Raw genomic sequence first — 6,788 nt, 5'->3', positions numbered from 1 at the left:
AGAATTATAGGAAATTAATTACTTTCTCCAAACTCCTTGCCACCTGTGAAATACTATGTTATTGGCAATCGGCTTAACCCGAGAGTCAAAATCTCCCAGACTTCACCACAGACCTGTGGTTCTACCCAAGGCAAAGCAAGCATGTTTCCATTGGCTGTACATCATCCTCTGCTTCATGATCACCATCACAGGCAAAAGCATCCATCATGCTGAACATTCCCACAAAATAAGCTTATTGAACAATGTGGGGTAATGTGACAATAGAAAACTTCAACTTTTCCCTCATGCTAATTTTTCCTAAGGTGTTTTATACAACTTGATATCAAGCATAAGGAAGTAAAAAGTCCCCTCTTTCTTTTCAATTTTACTAAAATTTCGTTGGAGTTAGAAGGTTTCTCTAAAAGCTTTGAATCTGGGGAAACAATATTTTCCAAGAAAATGGTTCTAACAAAGAGCACATCAGATTCTTAATAACATCTTGTCATGGTTTTTGCTGTGTGTTAAGAGCATATTCAATGAAATACACAAGCACAGAGGCAGTCAGTCAGCTTCTAGGACTTGTAAGCTATAGCACAGACTCCAAAAGCTGTAACATGCTGGTAAAAGCAAGATGTTAACTTGCATTATGCCTCTGTCTCCTTGAAAGCAGTTCAAGAGAATTTAAAGCCCTCTTTGAAAGTGGGTCTATTTCTTAAGGCCAGAGCATAGCAAGGGAGAAACTTGTCAGCTTTTGTATTTCAACATTTCATGGATCAAATCTGTTTCCAGCACGTCTCTCACCTAGAAATTACATCACAGCTAAACTTCATACTTTTGCCACCCAGCACTGTTCCAACAGGTCGGTTCAAAATAACCCCCCGCGCTAATGGAGAAGTTGTTTTATTTCCTCACTTCTCATGGATTCTGTGTGTCCCTCAGCCTGTCTGGGGAAGGGAGATTTAGATCTTAGGCCTGACCCAGAATAAACATAATTCCTTTAATAAATTGCATACTTTTACTGGCACAAATGACCACCAAGTCCTCCAACAAAATCCTGTATACTGTATTTTTTCCAGCTGCTGTTACATAGAGCCTAACAGATTATACATGACTGCAGAATAATTACATTTTGGACAAAGTATTCTTTAAAAACAGATTTTTCAGTAGTGCTAGGAAGACATCGATAGAAGCCGACACTTACTCTAGCGGTTAACCACATTCGTCTATAAAAAAAATTAGGTCTAATTCATGTTTGAATTTTTATTGCTTCAGCTCCCCACTATCGGTTCTTTCTCTCCTTTTTTACTTTATTAAGACAACTTTAGGAGCCAATATATCCTTATCAGGAAGTCACTTAGACAGATCAAGTCACCTTAATCTCCTTTTTTGATGGACCACACAGATTGTGTTCCTGAGGTCTCTTACTATAATGCATTTTCCACAGCCCCAAGGCCATTCTGTGGATCTTTTTGCCCTTTTCTGCCAATTTTTCAATGATCTTTCAAAAAATTGAGTCATCGCAACTAAGCGCTTTATCATAACATCAGTCAAACCAACGCCTTTTTTGAAGGGTGAATTTCAATATGAGGGGACTGCTCAGGCAGGAGGACAAGCCTGACTTTACAGAACAGTGCTCGTGTGAGCTTTAATTCCTGTAGAATCATCCAAACTCAGGCCAAAGTGTAAAAAAATCCAGTCTGACCTTCCCAATGAGGAATTGCCCAATACACAATTCCAATCTTCAAAACATACAAAAATACCAGAGTGGCAATTGCTTTGCCAGCAGTACACCAAAATTAGACTGTCCCTCAAAAGAAGGTACAAGCCTTGGCAAAAGCCATCTACAAACCAAAAGGTTTGAATAGTGCTACTAAAAATGAAGGCTTTATAAGAATGAATCAACATCATGACTTTGTAAACAATAAGAAATAGCTTTCAAAGTTGACATCTAACAAACTAGATTTACGGTTTTGACAAGTGATACTGCCAATGTTGGGATGGCTTTTATTTTCATGCCCCAGAAGTGTTATTGTGATTATACGTGATCTCCTTTCGGGCCTACTCCTGCCTGGACAACTATTTGTGTTTTTAAATCAACTGAAAAAAATGCATATATTCAACATATATTCAACAGTTCAATCATGTCTGTATGCAATCACATGTTTGTCACCTGACTTATATTTTTCTAAAAGGATGGTGAAGAGGGAGCAAGTGTACAGTTTATTATTTGGATGGAAAGATTAACTTCAGAAAAATGTTAGGCCTATACGGCACTTCGACTTTCTTGAAGTAACATCCAAATTAAAAGCAAGAGGTTCCTGGTATGGAAATCAGATGCTGAGTCAAATCCCCAAATTCCCTTTATGCTAACTGGGGAGGGCCAGGTGCCTAAATACCAGATGCACAGCTCAAACTGAGAGGGGATTTTCAGTAGGGAGAGGCTTATGTCAACCAAGAAAGACAAAAAACCTAGAAGAAACTGTCTTTCACTCAGTCTTAGATTGCTAATACTGGACTACATTTAGACATCTCTTCCAAATAAAGATTCAGCACAAAAATCCATTGCACTCACGCATCTAAATCATCATAATTCGGTGCAGACAAATGGGACAGTTTTCAGCTCAGTTGCTGGCAACAGCAACTTACAGTGAAAGCAGATTAGAGAAAGGGGAAAAGGAAGTTTCTTTTCAAATAAAGGGGCTTTCTGGCTTCAATATATAAGCCTCAGACTACATCTGTCAAAGGCTTCAGAAATTCAGTGTTTCTTCAGATTACATGGAGTTGGATTCAATGGACTTTGATCTTTACGTACTGAGAAGTCCCAATTTGCAAGTTGTCCTTAACCAGATTGCGATGCTTTGCTTCAAAGACCAGATGAAGATCCACAAAGGCACTTGGACAACTGGCAATTGATTTCTGTAATGGAAGTTTGAGGGTGCACAAGAAGCACCTCAAGTCCTCTGAAAACCCAAGTGCCAGGTTTTGGGTAATGAGCAAATCTTGATCCTGGCACGCCACAGAGTGAGATATCATGATTTGCAAACTGCATTCTAAGCACATGTTCCTGCACTGAGACAAATGTACATATATCCACATAAGCCAGATTGCAGCATGGAAGTTAAGATCATAAAACTACTAGCAACCAAAAATATCTATTTGAAATGGAAATATCTTTGAGTATCAGCTCCAGTCCTGGCTCAAATGTAATAAGATTTTTCCAAAGTAAGTCTTGATTATTTCTGGAAAAAAGAAAAATATACAGCAGATTTGTTTACACTGCTTGAGATAGACCATTTCTTTTTTAGAAATGGAAACTAATGCATCTGTTGAATGCAGATACAAAAACATTTGCAGTATCTCTAAGCTCTAACTCCTCCATTTAGCTATGCAAATAGGTATTTGAGTGTGCGTGTCTTGCACACAAAGGTGTTTACATATATACTTTCTGCTTAAGTAAACTCAGTGCTCGGATTAATATATATTCTCAGTATGCACAGAAGTATTCATTTGAAAGATCAAACTTACATCAGCCAACAACACCAACACTTTCATCTTTTAAAATTTAACTAGTTGTACATGTGGGGGAATGCTGCATAATAGGTGTTTTAAACATCCAGACTCCTGCTATGCCTAAATCCACCTCTGAACAAGTTCAGAGCACCCCAGCACTTTTGTTGCGACTGATAGTCATCTGCTAGGAATTGTTGCTAAATTAATAAAATGCAAGATTTCTACAGAATGCCCAGTATTAATTGAAGCACTCAGTATCTCATTAATTCTGAGACTATAATGGGTTTTTGATTAAGCAGTTTGTTAAGCATCTATTCCCCAGTGTTCTCACCTGATTACAGTCAGCACCTCATCAGGTGTTGCAGCCATACCTGCAGGGTATGAATTGTTGGTGCATCCTCATTCCAGGAAAAACATGTTAAAGTAATCCTGGAGCACCATGCTGTTGATTGGGGAACAATTCAGTTCCTACAACAAAATTAAGTTCAAAAATGACTAATTGATTAAAATTGCAGACCAACAACATACTCTACTTAAATCCAGATCTCCTTATTGTTTTCTAACGCATTACCTAATGGTTTTTCTAAGATGAACGCTTCTAGTAGAACAGTTTCAGAGAAGATACCAAATCTGCCTTGAAATTCAACCAGTGCAGATACAATTGAACGGGTGACTGGATATCAACAGCCCCGTTCCTCTCTCTGGATACCAACACATGAAGGGAGGAGAACAAACAGGAGACACACATGGTTCACTAACTTCAGGCTCCCTGTAGAGTCATTGGGGGAAGGAAAAACAAGATCTCCGTTTAGTCACTCTGCTTCCCTTCTGGCAGGAAATACTTGGACTGCCTTTACACCAGATTTTTTTTAATTTATTATTTACTTCTATTAGAAGGCATTACTTTCTTCTTTGTCATATCATATTTATCAGTCAATACTGTCCTACTTCCAACTGGTTTGCAAGTCTTGGAAGCAAGACTTAGTGGTCAGCAATGTCTCAGTGCCCTGAACTCTCAAAATTAATTCCTCCAATACTAATCTAAATGAAGAATTATCTACTACTTTAATGACTGGGTCATTTAATATTTGAGGTTTTGTGGGGTTTGAGTAGATGGTAGGTACCTGGGCCTAACAATTCATTTTACCGTTTCCCTCTAAACATTTTCATTGACACTAGATTTTAATGCCATTTTCCCTTCATGAAGAAAGGGATACAACTCCAAAACAAATTGTCAAAGCTCTGTCGTGTGAAAGTGATAAAGAAAGTTATGCTGGATTTTCTGTTACACCATTATCCCTCCCCTTCTCATCACCACCATCCCCCAAGTTCATTTTGCATCATAAACATTGGCTTGACTTTAAGCAGGTTTACAGTTTCTGAAAATGCTTTGCGGTTTTTGCAAAGTGTTGATACTTGTGTTTCTTGAAGACAATACTTTCTTCCTCTGTAAAGTTGGACAAGTTTTCTCTTGTCTCTCTCTCCTTCTACTCACTATAAAGGAAGCCTAGAAACCAAACTTTTAGACCCCTAAAGCCCTTTTCAGTACATGGTATACATTTGCTGTATATCACTAACACAGCATCTTTAAAAAACATCCATTCCACCCGCAAGTGTTTTACCCTTTTAGCTGCTTCTCTTTTTCAAAGAGTGGCCTTTTTGTACACGCAATAACCACAAGGCACTGAATTTGAAAGCATTCTGGTCATTAAGACAAAGGGTATCTTTGATATATCTTGAACCAGGTCCAATGCACAAGCCCGGATACAATAGGACACTTCAAAAGATAGTAACATTGCAATCCAGATCTCTACAGTCCAATTTAACAGTTTACACTTTACCTCCAAGGCTAGTTTCCAAGCCCCCTAGCATTTTTGGCATCCACTTGGACCACAAGCGTTTATAATTTTCATCACTGTGAACCAGAACTACCTCCCCTCCCCAAAGGTCTTCTGCACCAAGCTGAAAAGCCACTGGTTTTATAAATCCAGTTATCCAATGCTTGATATCAAGATCTCCTAGCACCACATTCCTGCCTGTTATCAGTTTGCAATCCCCAAACCAGGGACCTGTATGCCAAGGGATACATGGCCACCATCTATTTTCTGTCCCAAAATGTTTCTTCTTTTCAGCAAGGTGCAGCTAACCTGGAGATGGAGCTTGACTATAACGTTTTCCACCACAGATCAACATACTTGAGCTCCTGCAGGCTGGATACCATGGGGCTAAGAGGCAGGATTATCTCTGGAAACCATCATCTCCCTGCGCACATGAGTAAACAAATACCAGTCGCCTATAGGGCAGGTAATCATCCATAAAGTCACACTGGGTGGAGAAGCCTTCACCTTCCTTTTGGGCTTCTGCCTGAAGGTACGGGAGGTTTTTTCTTACCTTATACCCAGGGCTCCATCTTTATCAGGTCTTCTCCCAACGGTATGTCTAGTTCTGTGAACACCTCTCAAAGCAACCGCTGTGATGCTGAATTTACACAAGACGACTACACGGTGATTGACATAGTCTGCTCCAAGGCTGCTAACATTGCATAGAACCTTTAAACGTCATGGTCCTGGGCTGCCAGGGGAGAGCCATTTGCTTTGGAGATCTCTACCATGAGAAGCTTTTGAATCCCTTAGGAAGTAACCAACCATACAATGGTAGTACAGTTCTCCAGCTGTTAGACATGAGCAATAATACTTTTTCCCAATATTTATCTGACTTGTCTACCATATGTTACATTTTAGTGCAAACAACCTTATGCTATTTTCACCAGAGTTTAAATACTTAAGTGATTTTGGTAGGAGAGTGAAGTATATTGCACAGAGAGCTGCAAGAATAATTGATTTCTTTGGTTTGTTAGTCAAACCAGTGACACTTGCTGAGGGGCAGAGAAACTTACTCCAGGTTAAATAAAACATTTTGTTTTGGTAGTCAAGAAAAGCAGAAGAAATTCAGCAGGAGGAATTGCCTGGGCTAATAGCGCCATCTCAGCTCAAAACCCTTTTCTACTTGATCAGTTCAGAAGACTTTTGAGCCAAACTCTTTTCCCACTTTCCTCCAAAATTGTTTTTTAGGGTTGTCTTTTGAGGACATTCTCAGCTGTTTCTTAATCCCTCTTCTGATTACTTTTGTTTAACACTGGCTGGAGCCATGACCTGCATTACCCTATCCCAGGTGATTGCCTTTACCTAGTCTAGAAACTACTCATCCTCCTTCACAGCCTCAGTACAGAGTTGTTCTGCTTTACGTAATTAAGCAAAAGAGACCATCTTTCAACAGCTAACATGTAGGATTTACTCATA

The 6,788-nt window shown here is 39.2% G+C and overlaps 1 long non-coding RNA gene across 1 annotated transcript; it reads right to left on the bottom strand.

The window, feature by feature from the left end:
• Positions 1 to 515: 515 nt before the first annotated feature.
• Positions 516 to 3,941, bottom strand: LOC127016855 (uncharacterized). The gene is made up of 2 exons (XR_007766522.1): positions 3,821 to 3,941; positions 516 to 3,218 (listed from the first exon to the last, which is right to left on the bottom strand). It is a non-coding gene; the product is annotated as an uncharacterized LOC127016855 (long non-coding RNA).
• Between the last annotated feature and the right edge of the window lie 2,847 nt (positions 3,942 to 6,788).

The sequence above is a fragment of the Gymnogyps californianus genome, chromosome 5, assembly GCF_018139145.2.
Source record: "Gymnogyps californianus isolate 813 chromosome 5, ASM1813914v2, whole genome shotgun sequence".
Classification (NCBI taxonomy): Eukaryota; Metazoa; Chordata; class Aves; order Accipitriformes; family Cathartidae; genus Gymnogyps; species Gymnogyps californianus.
Note: the sequence above shows the minus strand (reverse complement) of the source record. Positions and strands in the feature narration are given on the sequence as shown.